A 20,405-nucleotide genomic window follows, 5' to 3' on the forward strand; every position below is an offset into this window, starting at 1 on the left:
GAAATGTTTAACTAAAAGACATGTCAGTGGCATATGGTTGATTTGTTGATGTGAAATATACACATTAATGATTCCTAATTTTTCCTGTTCTGGCTTAGTGTAAAAAGTAACTCTCCATCCTTTCACAACTGTGGCTGGGCAAACCTAGCCAGATGCATCCATCTGTAAAAATATAATATTTATATATTATAAATATAAATAGTTTTTTTAAAAATTCTGGAAACATTTTTTTGCAGTCTACAATTGGCATATATTGAACTGGATAAAGTACACATAGATGTGGATTATTTTTAGAGATTTCATACTACTGGAACTTTAACAAAGCTCACTTTTATTTTGATGATCTAACAATTTTAAAAAGAATTGTACCAGTGATTAGTATGAGCAAATAAACTTTTAAAGTCATTTTTATTGTGCTAAGTGATTAATGCTTCATAGTTAAAAAAGAGTGTCATCAGCATAGATACAGATATATTTCATAGGAGATATATTTATGCTTTATACTTGATATAGAAAGGTACATTTTTTAAAAATTGAAGAAGAGTGTTATCAGCATAGATAAAGATATATAGATATATTCAGTAGGAGACAGGTACATATAATAATTATAGCAGACAGTTAACTTATGTTCTTCAGTCCTTCTACTCAGTACAATAAAACGATGCTGTTTTCAAATGAAAGTTTAAGAAATTTAATTAAAAAAGAGTGACATCTGTTCCATAGGCTTTAATGTTTGCCATTTGCCTTGATATCTACTTGTATTTCTCAGACTACAGAGTCCTTCTGTGATGGCCTCAATTTTATTTTTTTATTTTATTTTAAACGGATTTGATCTTTTTATTTGTGAAATGCTCCTAAGAGTCACAGAGCAAAAGCAACCTCATAATTTTCCTAACAGGGCTTTCCACATCCCACACATTAACAACTCATTCAATTATATCTTTATATGGTGCTGCTGTTTGTGATTATTATATCCAGGAATGATGAGGATCAGCGTAAGGTCTTTGGGCACCAGGGCATGAGATTCTGGGCCAAGATGATTTAGATTTGTAGTCCTTCATTTTGTTTTATTAATACCCAAGAAAGCATCTTGTTAACTGAACCCAATCATTTTATGGTGATGTGCATATGATAAGCTCAAGGTGAACTCAAATGGATAAATATATCTAGGGAGCACAGCTGCAGATGCTTGAAGAAAATGATGGAGGACAGCTTCATAATGTCAAATACAAAGAAGCAAAATAATTTTATTCCGATTCAACTAAGGGCTACCCCTGCTATGCATATTGCTAGCTGGGTGCAGGGTTGCCTCTGCAAGCTCTTTAGTGTTTTAAACTCTTACAGTGCAATCCTGTGCACATCTACTCAAAAGTAAGTCCCATTACTTCAATAAGGCTTAGTTTTAGGTAAATGGGCATAGGATTGCAACCTTAGTTTTAAATCGTATTATTGCCTCACCTGGAATATTGGTTTGTATTGGATGGTGACTAATATATTCAATAATAATACAGAATAAAGCAACAGGGTATTGTGGCACCTTAAAGAATAACAAATTTATTATAAGTTAGAGTCCACTTCATAACCATGTTTTCATATTCTGGCAAGTTCCTAAACTTGGTCTCATGGAGAAAGCGAGAGAGAGGCCTAATGCCCAGTGAGTTGCATGCCTAGGTTGTGGATTTAAATATCCATATCTAATATCCATATCTAATATCCATAAATATCCATATCTACTGACAATGGTCTCCCTGGCCACGGTTCCAGAATTGTGGCGTCACTACTGAGAAAACTGTGGGATGTAATCCACTGGGAACAGTCAAATACAACATTCCTTGTTTTCCTAGAGTGGACATGCAAGGGGATGTTGGTCCAGCCAGTCAAAACTTCCTGTTTCCTCCTGGACTGGAGCATCCTTCCTTGCATGTGACTAGAGGTGGGCATGGCCTTACCTGTCCAGGTAACAAAAAGGACAAGGCACGCAGCCATCTCTGTCTCTTTGATTTCCTCCCTCCTTGGACCAGCTTTTAGCTGGAATTGCTCTGTTGGCTCTTAGCCAACAGTGGACACTGGGATTATCTCCATATGGGATAGATCCACATGTATATACTTTGTAATTAAGTCTGCCTTCAGGGATCCAACTGTGAACTGATAATGTGAGTAAACTTCTTTTATATACTTTACACAAGATTGTGGCGTGATTATTCTTTTAAGAGGGGTATAAGGGAACTTACCAGGATTCTAATATTGAGAGGCTTAAACAAGCCTGCAACCAGCTATATCTACTGTGCCTTTAAAAGGGGAATGTAAAACTCTGCTAAGTTATAGAACTTGCTAGCGCAAATTAGGAAGGATAGTAATAAAAAAAAATATTTTCCTGCCTCCCTGAACATTCCCACCAAAACCCATGTCCTATATGTTTAAGGTGCCACAAAACTTTGATCATTTTGTGAATAGTTGAATCATTTTGTGAATAGATGAATAGTTTCTATTCATCATTTTGTGAATAGAAACAACTTTCAACCAAGGGTTCCTCAGGTACCACCTCACCCTATCTAGGTCCCTGCTCAGCAACTGCACTCTTCAGATGGGGCATGGCTGAGAAGTGCACTTAGCTCAGGAGAACTGTTGGGATCCACGGCCTGGTAATCTAGCAGGGAGGTGGTGGTGGAGGCAGGAAGTGTCTCCGTCCACAACATGCAAGTGCACAACATCACTGCCCTTGCTGATGTCAGCAGCCCTTGTCCACACCAGGAACCAGTATTCATTCTTTATTATTATTTTTACAGTGCGGGAGTGATCTGTGCTTCCAATTTTAATGCAGCAAAAGGGTTGCTTCAACTACCAAAGCAAGCAGCAAGAGAAACTAGCTGGTTCTATAAAACAGTGGTAGCTGACCTGGGACCCTCCAGTGTTCTTGGACTTCAACTCCCATCAGCGCCCCATTCCTCTCTGCACCATGGTCGACGGTCAGGGAGGATGGAAGTTTTAGCCCAGTAACACCCAGACTTTACACCCACGTTGTAAAGGCATACAGCGAAAAAGGTTGTCCCATAACAAGTGACAAAGTGGATTGGAAGGGGCACACTGCCAATCCCAACCAAATGTGGAATAAGAGACCTGATCATTTGAAGAATAACTTAGCTTAGAATAGTGGTTGTATTCTAACTTGCATTTACTGACAAACTACAAGCATTCTTTATATATATAAAAAGCATCTGTATTTACAACCCATAAATTCTTCCCAGCCCTTTAAATGAGCTCTCCATCTTCAATATATTTGAGTTCTCTATAAATCTACCATTCCTTAATCTAAATGTAATCATCTTGTAATAGACCGATTCCAGTAAAAATGCCATTAATCTTGTTTCCTTGGAAGAGAAGGAGGCAGAACGGCGAAGAAGGGAATAAAGAGAAAATTTTCTTCTAGTGTTTCACTGTGGTGTTTTTTATTTAATTTCCAAATTTAAATAGAATCATGATGAACAGCAATAAACATGGGCAAGATCCAGCGAATGGCAAGCATTTCTTGCACAGTGGAATTTAAAGATGCTCCGTATTGGTTCAATTGTGCTGCATATGATTTTGTTTACTTCCACTTGGGCTAAAATGTTTCGTTTGGTGTTTTAGAAGGACCACAAAATGCCGAATGAAGGCCCTTTCAAGTTACCAATTGTCTAATGCAGCTATAAACCACTGAGCCTAGGACTTGCCAATCAGAAGGTCGGCGGTTCGAATCCCCGCGACGGGGTGAGCTCCCGTTGCTCGGTCCCTGCTCCTGCCAACCTAGCAGTTCAAAAGCACATCAAAGTGCAAGTAGATAAATAGGTACCGCTCCAGCAGGAAGGTAAACTGTGTTTCCGTGCGCAGCTCTGGTTCGCCAGAAGCGGCTTAGTCATGCTGGCCACATGACCCGGAAGCTGCATGCTGGCTCCCTCAGCCAATAAAGCGAGATGAGCGCTGCAACCCCAGAGTCGGCCACGACTGGACCTAATGGTCAGGGGTCCCTTTACCTTTACCTTAATGCAATTCAGACGTCTCCATTTTACAAAAATATAAAAACACTCTCTGTAGGATTCCCATTATTGTCACAGAGAATAAATGTTATGTCACCACAATGACATTATGCTTCCTCAAGTTTGTATTTCTGCAACCTCAAACAACACGTGGTTGGACTACTGTAATGGGATCTTTACGGGGCTGCCTTCAAAAATGGACCGCATGCTGCTGCTTGTTTGTTGAGTTTTGCAACTTGTCAACATCATTTCACAGAGGTCATGAAGGCATTGCACTGCCTGGCGATATGCTACTGGGTCAAATTCAAGGGGCTTGTCAGAAGTGCACCTGGGTTCCCTTGCACCCTTGTCAAACAGCTGTACCGGCACCAGGGCCGGATTTAGGTTTGACAAGGCCCTAAGCTACTGAAGGCAATGGGGCCCTTTACATGTCCAGCTGTCCTTTGTCAACAACAAAAGGTCACTGTTTTTTGTGTTGAATATATGCTATATGGTAATTTATGGACCTAATAGGTATCTAAAGCCATTTGCACATAACAAAATAACCAGTCCATGCAGAATATAGGCACTCTATACATAGAAAGGAGCGAACCAGTGATATTTTAGGGAGCTGGCCACCACTACTGAGAAGGCCCTGTAACTTTGCTTCTTGACTGCAGACATAGGTATGAGAGATAAGTATCCTTGCAAATCCTTAGCATCTATGATTCTATGGGAAAACATCATAGGGGCCTACACAACACACAACACTGGTTTTATTTTATTTGTTTTTTATCTTATATTTTGGAAATGTACATCCAGTGGGGTTTTTTCCTTTAAATTTTTTTGGAGGCCCAAAGAGAGTGGGGCCCAATCTATAGCTTGTTTAGCCTATACGTAAATCTGGCACTGATGTATCGGTACCTCCAAAGCTGGGAAAGACCAGGGACCAGAAATGCAGAAAGTTTGCTTTTCTGTGCTCCTCCAGCAATTTCCTCCATCCCCGTGGGGACTGAATCTGCTCTGCCCCTTTTCCTTCTACTTCTCTGCCTCCCTCCCTTTTCCCTCCTGCTGCAACTCTCACCTGCTCTCTCTGCCTTTCTTCCCTCTGAGTCATGCTGGGCGCTCCGGTCAGACTTCTAATCAAACCACCAAACTGGAGAGGGAGCCCTGCAAGGCTGCTGCAACGGCCCATGCCAGTGGCCAGATTCCTCCACCAAACTGCCCGGGACTTCATCCAGCCACCCAGAGCAACGGAGGAGCGGCCTGGGGGTGGCCACAAATGCGTGGGCTCCTAGCCCCTGTGAGCCAGAGTGGAGACTGCAAGCCTAGCCATTGCTGCCACCTGGAGCTCAGGAGCTTCACCTGCATCACAAAAGACAGGATTCTTAAACCCTCCAATGACATTTGCTGGCAGATGGCAGGCAGCCAATCCCTGCTGTGACAGGGCCAGCATTGTGATTCGCCAGTTACAGCATAAGGCGACCTATCACAGGCGGGGAGGTGTGTTGCCTGGGCTGAGTGTCTCTGTTTGCCATCCCTCTTGATGGCAACAATATTGTAACTTGATGGTTACAATAAATCCTTTTTGAGCTGAAATCTGGTCTTGGGTCATGGCTGAGCCCACCTACACTTCAGAGAGGCATGGTTTTTGTGACCTTCTGGACCTGCACCCTCGACAGAGGCCCACCTGGCTAACCTCTAGGTATGCCCCTTCAAATGATTACTTTAAAAGCCCTAAACAAATACTTCCTAGGAGCATCTTCCTCCAAACCAACCTGCCTCCGAGTTCAGATCATGAGATCCCTTTTGTGGCAATCTACAAGAGGGACCTCTCATGCAGTCGCAGCCTCCCTCTGGAATGTCTGCCCCTCGGATATATACAGCTGACTCTGACTGTGGAGTTTTCCTTGTCAGCTGAAAGCATATTTATTTGCTCAGGCAATTTGCTTTTTGCTATGTTTGTTGTTCGAGTTGTTAAAAACACACACAACAAACTGGCCTTTGATCTGATCTTCATGTAATTGTTATTTTTATTTTATTTCCTATTTGCTTTGTGGCACTCCACCCTGAGATTGCTAGTTAGTGAAGGGTTGGTTTAAAATGTTCTTAAATAAATAAGCACTTGACTGCATCTAGCCAACAATGATAGTAGTGGTGATTTGGATTGCAGAGTACAAACCAATTTGTGCAATCAACATCAGTAAACAAATGAAAAAAAGCTTGTGTGTCCTCAGCAACAACGGTCACATCATTCCTTTCCTTTTCCTCTACAAAGTTCTTGTGAGATTCCAATCTCACTTACCTCTGATGTGCTTCCAAAGATCCCCTAGAAAAGTTCCTTTTCAAAGAATGGAGACGTTTGAGAAAGGAGAATGTTTAGTTAATTAGTTAGTTCGTTATTACATTTATATCCCACTTCTTTCTCCAAGGAGCGTAAGGTGGAATACACAGGTCTCTACCTCTCCATGTTATTCCCACCACAGTCCTGTGAGGTAGGTTAGGTAAGTGAGTGACTGGTGCAAGCCCACCCAGTGAGCTTCATGGTTGAGTGGGGATTCGAACCCTGGACTCCCAGGTCCTAGTCCGACACTACACCACACTATTCGTTTCTTGGAAGAAGCAAAGATCACCAGTGCCGAAGCAATGATTCTTCAACATCAACTTCATTGGACTGGCCATGTTGTTCGGATGCCCAATTATCATCTTCCAAAGCAACTACTCTATTCCAAACTTAAAAATCGATAGCGTAATGCTGGTGGTCAACAAAAGAGGTTTAAAAACTCTCTCAAGGCAAATTTTTTAAAAATGTAGTATAAACACCGACAACTGGGAAACGCTGGCCCTCAAGTGCTCCAATTGGAGAACATGGGCTTTGAAGATGCTAAAACTCAGGAATAAAGAGAGAAACATGCTAAGAGGAAGGCACACTTGGCAAACGCTCACTGTGATCAACTGGCAGAATCCGAGACCAGGGAGAAGAGTCGGTGGAGGAAGATTGGAAGAAATTTAAAGACTATTTACAGAAACACTGCAAGATTAATGAATGTTAGAATGATGTTGGAATTAATTTATGTGATTTTAGCAGAAATGTTACAAAGATTTAGGAAAAATAGACTATTAATTGGTGAAAGGAGAGAAAGTAAAGTTATATTAATTTCAAGATAAATTTACAGGACAAAAATTTGAAAAGAGGGAAAGGATTTGCTGAAATGGATAATTGACTTAGAATACAAAAAAGGGAGGTGTGAGGAGGTCAGGGAAATAAGTTAATGAAAGATCAGTAATGGGAAAATTTGTTGTATTTTTTATGGATTTTTCTTTTTTGCTTAATGGATTTCAATTCTCTGTTTTATGTTCTTTTTGATTTTTCCTTTTCCCCCCTTTGTATTTCATCTTTTTTTGTTTTTGTTTTTACTTTTCTTGTTGTATTTCCAAAAACTTTAATAAATATTTTATTAAAAAAAAACAACCCTCACCATGATCAACTCCTGCCCAGAAACCTATGTCCCCACTGTGGAAGGACGTGTGGATCCAGAACTGGCCTCCACAGTCACTTATGGACTTACTGTTAAAACTGGGTTCATGAAAGACAATCTTACGGATCACCAAAGAAGAAAGAAGGAGAAGAAGTTTCTTTCTAATTTATACTGCCCATTGATAGCCAAATCCTTAGCGTTCATAGTGGAGAAGTGTTCTCATTACCTCAAGGGCATTTATTTCTAGAGTGTTTTTTTTTTATTCTTCAGCCCTTTTATTTTATTTAAAAAGGACTTTGGTCTTGAGCTTAGTCTGACCAAGGCTGAATTGACCAAATGATTGTTGTTCGCTTTAGCCAGCCAAGTAGCCAACATACAGAATCAACAGTCTGATGATAAGCAGATTTCCTCCTTCGCATGGGACTTACTCCCATATATGTGTGTACAGAATAGCATCCTCAGTTCCTAGTAAATATGCTTTGGATTACAGCTTTATGCTTAACAGCTCAGCAAAAGCATGAACCTGAGAGTTCTGCAGGATCATCTCCAAATTCAACAGCTGAAGAAATAAATCTAACTTCATTATGTCACTTCTCCAATTTCTTTCTCTCTTTAATGTAATGTACAACAGATTTCCTTCTGCAGAGCATTATCCGACTTCATTGTCAGACCAGCTTATTCAGATCCCATCTGTGTGCTTCCAAAAACAGTAAAAACAATTTCTTGAACAAGACTCATATTATCATAAAGACTAAAGTTAGCAAAATCTCTCCAATAGCACACTTTTTTTGTCTTCTCTGGAAAGAAAAAGACCCTCCGATTAGAGTGTATTTTCCTCCTGTCTCCCTGCAGTAAATTTTGCCATTTTCCTGGGCTGATGTGGGGTCCTGTTCCTGTTGGAGAGTGGGCTGTTTTGACCCACATGAAGAACCTGCAGCACATTGTCCCAGTGTGGAGGAGAGAGGGCTCCATCAGTGCCTAAACTTCAGTTTTTCCAACCATGCCTCCTTCTTGGGGCTTGCAGGTAGGGATGTCTTACCCATAGAGGCTAGTGGCACGGGGTGCCAGGGCACCAAGTTCTGGGAGGCGCCAGGGAAGAAGCAGAGGCTGTACGTAGAGCCTCCTGGCATCAACTTGCCACCCTCGCCTGCCTCGCTGAAGCAGCGCTGCTCCCGGAGCTTCTGTTTGCCATGGCCACTGTGGCACGAAGAGGCCAGCTGAGCTGGGAGGCACCACGTCCAGCCTCCACCTCTTCCCCACCAGAGAAGCCACCCCCTCCAACCACTGCCCGCTTCCTCCAGCCCCGCCGGCAGCATCATCCTCCCTTAAAAAATGGTCGACAACGCTGGGAAATGGGGGGCGGGGCCTGCTGGAGGGAGCTTTGCACCACAGCGCCGGATATGCTTAAGACGGCCCTGCTTGCAGGGGAACTCTGTGTGTGTGTGGCAGCACCCAGTTATGTCAACATAGCTCACATTCCTCCATCTGAGCAAAGGGAGGGGCTTCCACCATTTCCTAGGGCTTCCCAACTGACACGACAAGTGTATAAATGTTGCTCTAAGTTCCCTTTTCTTGGAGCAAAATAGATGAATAAATATTGTAATTGGTATAGGTTGTGACTTCAGATCACGGGATGCTTGGCCAATTAGAAAACAAATCCAGGAACAAAAAGTCAAGTTCAAAAGACTTTACAGGCACAGCTTTGCCATCAAGCTGGAGAAAGAACATCTGCAAATAATCAGCTGACGCGTCTTTTGGGGCAGAGTTGAAACAGCAGGCAGTTTCTATTATCTTGGTCACTTCATTACTTTAGTCATCCAGCCCTGTTTGGTGATCCTGGCAGATGTATTTAAGTGCAGAATGGAGCACATAATTCACAGTGAATAATTTCATATGAACAGTTCATTCTCTCATTCGAGTGTACAGGACGCAGGCAAAAGTACAGATACCTCCGGTTTAGTCATTATTTTAAAATGTTTGGCACTGTGTGTTTTTTTCTGGCAGCCTCCATTATGCAGTGGCTTAAAAGTCACAGTATCAGCCAATGAATGAACCAGAATTTTTTTCCAGGGAATAGGCTATTAATCTCTTCATGAGCAGGCAAAAGTCCAGCAGCAGTGCTACAGACTTCAGGTTCTTTTCAATGAATGAACAATTGAGAACCTTGCTGCCTTTGGAATCTATCTACTTACAATGTCTAAGTAGACTCCTAAAAACAGGCAGCAAAAAAACCACCAGTCCTGAATTAGATTCCCACTGACCATTTGAATGGCCTCTGCAGCGCACACACTTTCCTGATCGCTTTTAATCCAGCTGAACATCAAATCAAAACCTCTCTCCCAACTGGAATGGGAAAAATATCATTTTTCTGCCTCCTCAGTTTTTAAATACCATTTAGAGATAATCCCTGAGTTGGGGGAAAAAATCAGTTTGACAAACAATGAATGCATATAAGGGGAGGCTACATTTTCCATTCTAAATTGGTCAAAAAACGAAGTCCATTTTTGTATGTGCTGCAAGGAAGATGTGATTAGTCATCCCCAATCTGAGTTATCGCTCCATCAACTTCCCATTATCAACTTTCAGTCAAAATCAAGCTCTTAAAACAATCATATTCCAGGTGCTTACATTAGGTGGTTAAAGCACTAAACAACTTAGGCCCCAAACATATGAGAGACCACCTCCTTCCCTACAGAGCCTTTTGGGTCTTAAGATAAACAGAGAGGGCTTTCTTGGCAGTTCCAACGCCTTCGGAAGTTCAAGGGATGGTGGCCCAGGAGACAGCATGCTCTCTGGCAGCCCCTAAGCTGTAGACTTCCCTCCTAGCAGGGATCTGACATCTTCATTATCACTTCTCATTGTATGCTGAAGAGATTATCCTCACACCTCCGTTGGCATTGCTGCTTCCATGCAGGGAAACCTGATCTTTAGTGCTGAGTTGGAACCAACAACAATTGAGTTTCCCAGGGATTGTTGTTTGTTCCGATTTAGCACTAAAGAGTGAGTTTTCTGGGGAGAAGTGGCGGGGCAAAGGCAAAAGTGCTCAGAACGGAAGTGTGGAATAGCCTGAAGATCCAGCTCTTCATCCTGGCCTGTGACACCTGACATATTTTGGAGACCCACCCTATTCTTGAGAATGTGGTTTGTTTTACATTGTATTTTAAATTGTTGTAACCCATCCTGAAGCCTTATGGCAAAGGGTGGGTGATAAATTGAACAACTAAATAGTAAATAATGGTGCTATTTAAAATGTATTCAGGCCTCTTAATTTATAGTTCTTCACTCAGTAGCAGGTGGCATGGTGGAGCAGCGTTGCTCACCTGAACTGTAGTTGATTGTGCCGTTGCTTACGAGGAGGCCAAACAGTGATGTAAACAAAAGCAACACTCTGGCCAGAGGACAGGTGAGTATCCCCACCCTCATCTGCTCTCAGCCTTCTAGTTTGCCCAATGGACAGCTGGGAACTGAAGCTGAGAAATAGTGTTTGTCAAAATCACACTTAGCTTGTGGTTCTTCATTTTTAAATTGCATTTATATCCCACCTCCGAAGGAGTTGAAGGTAGAGTACAGGCATAGGCAAACTCGGTCCTCCAGATGTTTGGGGACTACAACTCCCACCATCCCTGACCACTGATCCTGCTAGCTAGGGATGATGGGAGTTGTAGTCCCAAAACATCTGGAGGGCCGAGTTTGCCTATGCCTGGTAGAGTACATCATTCTCTCCCTCCTCGTCTAATCCCCACCACGACCCTGTGAGGTAGGTAAGGCTGAGAAGGAGTGGTTGGCTCAAGGTCATCCATTAAATGTCATGGCTGAGTGGGGATTTGAAGCCGGGTGCCACAGGTTCTAGCCTGACACTCTCACAACCCTGGCTCTCCCAGCTCTGCCACTGGACTGCAATTAAACCAGCCCCATTTGAATCCTGATGCTAATTGTCAGATTGGGTTTCCCTGCAGAGATGCAGCCCCTTGCTGTCATACGGAAAGCAGAAATAAGGATCACTCTTAGTTTAGGATTCTGTGCTCTGACGTGCTTTTGCCCGTCGAGCCCGGGCTAATCTGTCTCCTTGCTATTCAACACCTGTCTCATCTATTTCGTCTTTCCATTTTATCTGTTTACTGCAGTGACTGCTCTTCCAGCATTCTGGACAAGCATCATTTCACCTTGCGGCAGAGTTAAACAGCTGTAGCTGCTTTCCTGTAGAAGAATTACTCAGTAGAAGCCCTTTAGGATAGCTGGTTTGAATAGCCAATGACTACATCCATATGTTTACCCTAGGACAGCTTAAAACAAAGTAACAGAAAAGGACAGGTTTGAAAACTAATTAGAAATACCATTGCCACTCAAGGCAGAACAGCTACTATGTGGAGACAAGAAAACAGTCGACATTCCATTCAAAAGCTTTTCTACATAGACAACCAGGCTTGGTAAACAGACGTTCCGGACAGGGCCCGGTTTTGACTTCTGCCTCCCCAATGCTATATCAGTTCATCCTTCTTCATCTAATTCCCTCTCCTTCCAGAAACACACTGCCTCAGGTGCATTCTGCTATTTACCTGAACACGCTGAGAATGAGGGGAGGAGTGTGCAGTTCACGCAAGACCCCACCCCAAAGTCCCTGGGCAGGTTGGCTCTTCTTCAGACCTTTGTGCATTCGTGCAGGTCACATTCACACAAAGGTCTGAAGGGTTTTAAGTGTGTTAAAAGATCTTCTCCCTGCCCCATTTGGATTCCCAGTTGCAGAGAGGTTTCAGAGAGCATCTGACAGAATGCCTGTAAAAGCCCCCTTTGGACCTTTGCACTAAACCTACAAAAGTCTGAAGGGGAGTTCTCCTGCTCAGGTAAAGGTAAAGGGACCCCTGACCATTAGGTCCAGTCATGACTCTGGGGTTGCGGCGCTCATCTCGCTTTATCGGCCAAGGGAGCCGGCGTACAGCTTCCGGGTCATGTGGCCAGCAAGACTAAGCCGCTTCTGGCGAACCAGAGCAGCGCATGGAAACGCCGTTTACCTTCCTGCCGGAGCGGTACCTATTTATCTACTTGCACTTTGACGTGCTTTTGAACTGCTAGGTTGGCAGGAGCAGGGACCGAGCAATGGGAGCTCACCCCATCGTGGGGATTCGAACCGCCGACCTTCTGATTGGCAAGTCCTAGGCTCTGTAGTTTAACCCACAGCGCCACCCATGTCCCCTCCTGCTCAGAGCCAAGGCTTATATGCATGTATGCCCCCACCCCGGTGAAGTTTGACCATTCACATGCTCAGATATGTGAATACACACACACATACACTTCTGAGAAAATAGCAAATGCCCCAAAACAGTTTATCATTAAATAAAGAGTAAATATTGGGATGCCGAAGCCGATGACAGATTTGCCCATGGCTCATTATCTAATTAGATGGTAGCTAATTTTGAAAGATTACGAACTGCCTTAAATTAAACTCGAATCTATAAACAAGAATATTCTAATATAGCAGATAAAATGATTTTGTAACTTCATTGATAGGAAGCAGGTGGTTGGAAACTCATGCCTGTGTCAGGATGACTTCATCGCTTTGAAGGGGATTCCCAGTTAAAAAGAAAAAAGAAATTCACACATGGGATTTAGTGGCCTTCAACTTTCAGCAGCCATAAAATCTCTTCCATAGTTCTCTGCAAACTGTTGGCAGCCAGTTCAGGTTTGTTATTTCCAAGTGCAGGCAACAAGCTGATTTAGAGTAATCTGCAAAAACAATGATGTGTTTCCTTCACTTGTGATTCTAGGGAGTTTTCTCCTTTCTTGCTTTAGACTCAGTGCACAAAATGATGGAAATCGGTAAACTAAAACGATCTCAGCCTGACTTGAATTGTCGTCAGGAACATGATTTTGAACAGCTGAGAAGGACTTTGGCAAGTGGTAAGTGAGGGTTGAAGTTCTGGTTTGTCCTTCGGTATTATTAGCCCCAAGACCAAGCATCTCCTCAGACCATGCTCACCGCTTGTGCCTCTAGATGTCTACTCAGAAGTAAGTCCCATCGAGTTCAAAGCAGTTTACTCACAGGTAAATGTGCCAAAGATTGCAGCCTTATGCAACACAGAGTCATAGCTTGGATGGAGCTAATTGGTGGGATAAGATTTTTTGGTGATTAGTCATTACAGTGGTATCTTGGGTTAAGTACTTAATTCGTTCTGGAGGTCTGTTCTTAACCTGAAACTGTTCTTAACCTGAGGTACCACTTTAGCTAATGGGGCCTCCTGCTGCCGCTGCACCGCCGTAGCACGATTTCTGTTCTCATCCTGAAGCAAAGTTCTTAACCTGAGGTAATATTTCTGGGTTAGTGGAGTCTGTAACCTGAAGCGTATGTAACCTGAAGCATATGTAACCTGAAGTGTATGTAACCCGAGGTACCACTGTACTTTTCTAGTCCAATCCGTAACACCATGTTCCGGCAGGTAATCAGTATTGGGGTCTGAGATAACAGTAAAACTCAGAGCGAGCCCAGCAAAGATCTTTGGGCTACTCTTCACTCCACCTCTAGCAAGCATCTAGGCTCCACCTAGTATCTCACAAAGTCCCCACACTGGCTCTGCCATTCACCCCATCAGATTCTGCCCAGGTTCCACCCTGATGCTGTATCCTCACCTGCCACATTCGACTCCAAGCCCTGAGCTGCCAGAATCTGCCCTGGCTATACACAGGGGTGGGCAAGTGATAATCTTCTTATAGTGCATCGTACAGATCAACCCACCCAAACCAGATGACAGTGCAATGCAGTCTGCAGATACGTAACAGTGTCCCAAAAAATCCTTTCCCACCTTTCAGGCATTTATCTATCATTAGTTGCCTGACCTTGATTTCAAAGGAGCAATTGTCCCCTATTGCATACGCCCCATTATGTCCTCTCTAAAACAAATATTGCCGCTAGTGTAATTCTATTCGGCCCATGGTCATTTCAGCTGAACCCTTCCTGACTTACCTACTCTTGACATTAATGGTTTCCAAACTCTTCAGATTTAAATCATCAAAATGAAAATATTTGCATCCATATCCGGTTTTGCATGTGAATCCTGTTCTTTTGAAAAAAGAAGAAGTCAATAATCGCTCCAAAGCTTTGACATTAAACAAACTAAACTTCAAATAATACAATGATAGAATAGATTTAATAAACTCAATGTCCAACTTCAGTAGTACTTAATCTCCCAGAATTATTATGTCACCCACTATCACCTCATAAGAAAAATTCCAGAAAGCAATTTCCCAGTGCACAAAAGCACACTATTTTATGCTTTTCTGTCACATTAGAAAGCAGCAGCTATATGTCTAACTGTTAAGGAGTTTCCACTGGCAGCATACAGTATATATGAGATAATAATTTTGGCAATAGGGTATGGATAGATAACTCTTGGTCCAACGGCCAGATTCGGCCCACTGAATTCTGCAGCCAGGCTGCATTTGCCAAATATTCCTCCCACCCTCCACCCCACTTATTCCTCCTGCTTCCTCCCCCCAACCCCACCTACCTCCCATCCTGAGTGAAGGGAGGAGGACTGGCCAACGGGGTGAAAAGGAATTGTTGGGTTCACATTTCCATGCAATTACATCTTCCCAAATGAGTGTATGTGAACTGAAATGAGGCTATCCTTCAAAATTTGCACTCCTCTCAAATTTGCAATGCAGTTCTATATCTTTTTAAAAAATGGATTTTGAAAAGCCCGTATTAGGGAAGAGTATATTGGTGAAAATAATGTGCAGAATCCATTGCGCTGGGTAACATTGCTTGCAAAGTTGCGCATATATAGAAAAGTTGCATGTGAACACGTGTATGTCAAGAAATGCACATGAAAGTATATGGATTTTCATGATTTTTTAAAACCACAAACTGATCTGGAAATGGGCAGAGGTCAGCTTAAGATTGGAAACAAATGAAAAACTGAGGAAAAAATGAAATTGACAAACACCTCCGTCTTTGCTGGCTGGCAACTCCTCCCCATTCCCTTCTCCTCACTCAACCTCAGCCAATCAGGAGTGTTGACATCACCTTGCTTCCTGTATGTTGGTCAGCCATGCCATCACATCTGTTTATTTCAACACCATTATTTGCTCTCTCTTTCCCAATTTTTTCTGCATGATAGCCAGCGGGAGCTCACACCTGGACCAGGAGCTGAATCCAGAGCTGGAGGACAGGGGGATGTTCAGTCCCCAACCTTCCTCATGCTGCGTGAGGGATGTGAGCAGTAGAATTTCCCCTACAACTGAGGACCCTGTCTTATCACCTCCACCCATGTGAATTTACCTGTAAGCTAATGTCTTTAGCAGAGGCCTTTTGTGTGACCGTCTGCCGTGTGAAATATAGAGAGTAGGGACTGTGAACAGGCTGAACCCAAACCTTGGGAAGTCTGAGTCTGTCTTTGAGCATGTTCCTCTCGTTTGACAGTCCGTTCCTTTTCCCAGGGAACTCTGCAAAGGGAATAGGGGATCTCCTAACAATTATCAGCACTCTTAACAAACTAGAGTTGCCAGAGTGCTTTGGGGGAAGCCATGGCTGTTTAAAGTGGTGTGATATTGGTTTAAATATATAGGGCAGGTGAAGCCTTAGCATGAGGCAGATCCCAAAACCAGGTGGGGAGAAACAAAGAGAGATTTCCTGCATTTATCCACTCGCTATATTTATTTACTATACCAAAGAACCAATAGATTCCTTGCCACATAACTGAAACCAGTCAGTATATTTTAAATCAATTTTAAATATTCTGCTTAGAATATTCTGCTGCAGACTGCAATCCTATATCCATTTACCATGGTGTAAGCCCCATTGAATCAAATGGGACTGCTGAGCAGACAAGTACCAAACTTGCAAGCCAATAACTGTGGATAGGTAGCTGGCATGATGTCATCTTTACAAATTTAATTCTTTCGCACACCTTGAGCAGCCATTCACTTTTGGTAATGATCATGTATTTCACACTCTGGCACAGGTCAGCCTAGCAGATTCAACCTATGTATCCTCTTTTCAGAACTTCTACCAGAAGTTCTTCCAGAACTTCTACCACTGTATCCAAAAGAAGATGAAAATATTTTTTTAAAAATCCCCCGACTGCTAGAATGGGAAAGAAATGGATAACCTGAATTATTTGCTGAAGCATTAAAACAATTGAATAATTTCTGGTGTTCTGATCATGAATACAATGCAATGCATAATCAGATGAAATAATTACTTTCTCAAATGAGAATATCACTCATAATCCCTGCATTGCTTGCGTTCTCAGCACCTGTTAGATTTCATCTGTAGTACAGAGACAAAGGGCAAGTGACAAAATTCACAGCATTCTGAGAAAAAAATGTGACAATATATATTCTGGCATTTGCAACAAGAAGACATCCAATATGGTTGGGCGATTAGTAAAATGGAGGGGTATATGAGAGAAGACCTGGATTAAAACTAAGGACACATGAGGTGGTATCTGAAAATTTATTTTGCACTGATAGAAGCCTGTCTGATCCAGCAGTCTTCCGTTAGTGGAATGGGGAAATAGGCTATTTTTGCCAATCCTCCCTGCCCAGTCCTCTGCATGCGCCCCAAATATTTTTCAGAGTTAGGGGACCCTTCCATACAGGGTGGAAGCTGATTTGCGGGGGCTACAGCAGGTCCCTCCTCATTGTGGCGGTGCAAGGCTCTGCTGGGTCCGGTTGCACATGGGACCCATTCCAGAGTTCAAGTCAGATCCTGAGGAATTCACAACCGGAGATGCCGCTTCTGCTCATGTGTGCAGTGCAGTAGAGTGCTTCTGCGCATGCGCGCACAGCGAAACCCGGAAAAATACTGCCGGGTTTGCCGCGTGCATAACCCAAAGGATACACAATGAGAGGTGTGCGTATCCAGAGGTACTACTGTACTTCAGTCAGCATGAAGGACCCCACTGGATACGACCCCACTGGGCTTACCAAAAGCCCAATATCTCGCCCCCCCCCCCCAGGGCCAGATTTAGGTTTGATGAGGCCCTAAGCTACTGAAGGTAATGAGGCCCTTTATATGTCCGGCTGTCCTTTGTCAACAACAAATTGTCGCTGTTTTTTGTGTTGAATATCTACTATATGGTAATTTATGGACCTAATAGGTATCTAAAGCCATTTGTACATGTAGAATGTAGGCACCCAATATACGGAAATGTGCAAACCAGTGATATTTTATGGCACAGACTAGCAGGTGGAGCCCATTACTTACATCATAGAAGCCTACACAACACAAAACACTGTTGCTGTATGTAGGTTTTATATATTTATTTTGTTTTTTATCTTATATTTTGGAAATGTACATCCAGTTTTTTTCTACAAAATGGAAACAATTGCAAAGATTTATTTAATAAGCCCTGTTCATGGAAGATGTTATGTACAGGGAGCACATGTGGGGTCAGAATTATGCCTGTTGGTAAGTGGCGCTGTGGGTTAAAGCCTCAGCGCCTAGGACTTGCCGATCGAAAGGTCGGCGGTTCGAATCCCTGCGGCGGGGTGCGCTCCCGCTGCTCGGTCCCAGCGCCTGCCAACCTAGCAGTTTGAAAGCACCCCCGGGTGCAAGTAGATAAATAGGGACCGCTTACCAGCGGGAAGGTAAACGGCGTTTCCGTGTGCGGCTCTGGCTCGCCAGAGCAGCGATGTCACGCTGGCCACGTGACCCGGAAGTGTCTCCGGACAGCGCTGGCCCCTGGCCTCTTGAGTGAGATGGGCGCACAACCCCAGAGTCTGTCAAGACTGGCCCGTACGGGCAGGGGTACCTTTACCTTTACCTTTAATAGGTATTCAGTTGCCATAGTGAAGAGTTTCTACACATGCAGAAACAGAATATGTGTTGGCATGTGCAGATGATCAGGGGCACTCTTTTTTGCAGGGTCCTTGGTTGCACATACAGTGTGTCCATGTGTGGAGTCTGTTCACAAGCTCTAATAGATGCAGAGTTCAGGGCCAGGAGGACCAATTCTGAACCCCAGCCTCATTTTCTGTATGCACTATGCCATCTGAACAGGGCTATGATATTACCATGAAGCAATTTAAGCATTCAGAACATGGCTAGGGACATCCAACTCAATTTACATTGAAAGGCAAACCTACCTCATTTGCACCTTTGGAATAATATAAAACCAGTCCTAAAAGAACTACAATGGCTCCCAGTACATTTCCAAGCACAATTCAAAGTGTTGGTGCTGACCTTTAAAGCCCTAAACAGCCTCGCTCCTGTATACTGAAGTAGTGTCTCCACCTCCATCATTCTGCTCGGATACTGAGGTCCAGCGCCGAGGGCCTTCTGGCGGTTCCCTTACTGTGAGAAGCGAAGTTACAGAGAACCAGGCAGAGGACCTTCTCAGTAGTAGTGCCTGCCCTGTGGAACACCCTCCCATCAGATGTCAAGGAAATAAACAACTATCTGACTATGAGAAGACATCTGAAGGCAGCCCTGTTTAGGGAAGTTTTTAAGGTTTGATGTTTTATTGTGTTTTTAATATTCTGTTGGGAGCCACCCAGAGTGGCTGGGGAAACCCAGCCAGATGGGTGGGGTATAAATAAATTATTATTATTATTAATGAACTAAAACACAGCCATCCTTCCAGATTTGAATGTTGTTATGTGTATGAAGATAATAAGGTAAAATGTCCATAAATTAGTGAAAGCAACACCTTATGTTAGGAAATATCAGCCTATGTATCTACACGAGAGCCAGTGTGGTGTAGTGGTTAAGAGCGGTAGACTCGTAATCTGGTGAACCGGGTTCGCTTCCCTGCTCCTCCACATGCAGCTGCTGGGTGACCTTAGAATAGTCACACTTCTTTGAAGTCTCTCAGCCCCACTCACTTCACAGAGTGTTTGTTGTGGGGGAGGAAGGGAAAGGAGAATGTTAGCCGCTTTGAGACTCCTTCAGGTAGTTATAAAGCGGGATATCAAATCCAAACTCTTCTTCTTCTATACCTACATCGATGTAGTGTGTGTATTAGGGAAAATATGTTTTGCAAAAATGTGCATATTATTATTAATAATAATAATTTATTAGGCAAAATCGCATGTAAAATGTGTATTTTAGGAAGAATTCACACAAAATACTAATGAATTTTCGAGCATGCTTTAAAAAACCCACAAACTGATGTGGAGATGCAGGTGCCTCACATTCTTGCTACATCAAAACCACATTATTTCTTACAGGCCAGGGTATGGAAATGGTGGTCATCTCCCAAAGGGTAGTGAGGGGGCCTGTTGCCAGCTCATGTAAGTCCATTTATCACTCCAAAAGAAAGTAGGTGGGGAGCGGCAGTGAGAAGCCATCGTATTTTCAAGAGCAGCCCTCATGTCTCCCCAAGGACTCATCAGAAACTAGAGCCAGGCTCTGCCTGTAAATGAGTCTGGAAGCAAACATCCGTTTCCTTCCGATTGGGGGAAAAAACAAAAACTGAGAAACTGTGAGAAACCCAACCTGGCAGATTTCGCCCATCCCTAAGTACGCCATCTGTCCTATTTAAAGCAGCTGCAGTTTTACTCCCTGTGCTTCAGAGATTGTCAACGTGATCTTGTTTAGAACTAGTTTCAGAAGGTGGTTCAGGGAGGTGTCACTTGATTCATTTGCAGTTAGTTAGACACATCCCTGAGTGTAATAGATAGATAAAGGTTTCTAGATAAAGGTTACCAGAAAGCTCTCTCTCGTGTGCCATTTAATGGAAAGATAAAATTCAGTTTTAGCAGTAGAAGCATGATGAAAGGAAATATGTAAGCCTGCCTGCCAAGTCTCTGACCAGCTTGTGAAGAACAGCCAAATCTTCAGCCTGGCCTTGTTCCTGAAGCATAAGGAAAGGAATTAATTGGGGAAGAAACATGCGAGGCAAAAGAGGTTCATGGCTGAGAGGCCAAGAGATCACTCATCAACTCTCCAGCCAGGGGAAACTCTTAAAGATTTATTGCAGGGTGGGAATCTATTTAG

The 20,405-nt window shown here is 43.1% G+C and overlaps 1 long non-coding RNA gene across 1 annotated transcript in view; it reads right to left on the reverse strand.

The window, feature by feature from the left end:
* Positions 1-5,335, reverse strand: part of LOC310844113 — a 48,896-nt gene extending 43,561 nt beyond the window's left edge. Inside the window, exon 1 of the long non-coding RNA XR_014563949.1 lies at positions 5,077-5,335. This is a non-coding gene — a long non-coding RNA (uncharacterized lncRNA). The remainder of the gene's footprint in view (positions 1-5,076) is intronic.
* Between the last annotated feature and the right edge of the window lie 15,070 nt (positions 5,336-20,405).

The sequence above is a fragment of the Podarcis gaigeae genome (genome assembly GCF_964106915.1).
Source record: "Podarcis gaigeae genome assembly, chromosome: 4".
In the NCBI taxonomy this organism is placed as follows: Eukaryota; Metazoa; Chordata; class Lepidosauria; order Squamata; family Lacertidae; genus Podarcis; species Podarcis gaigeae.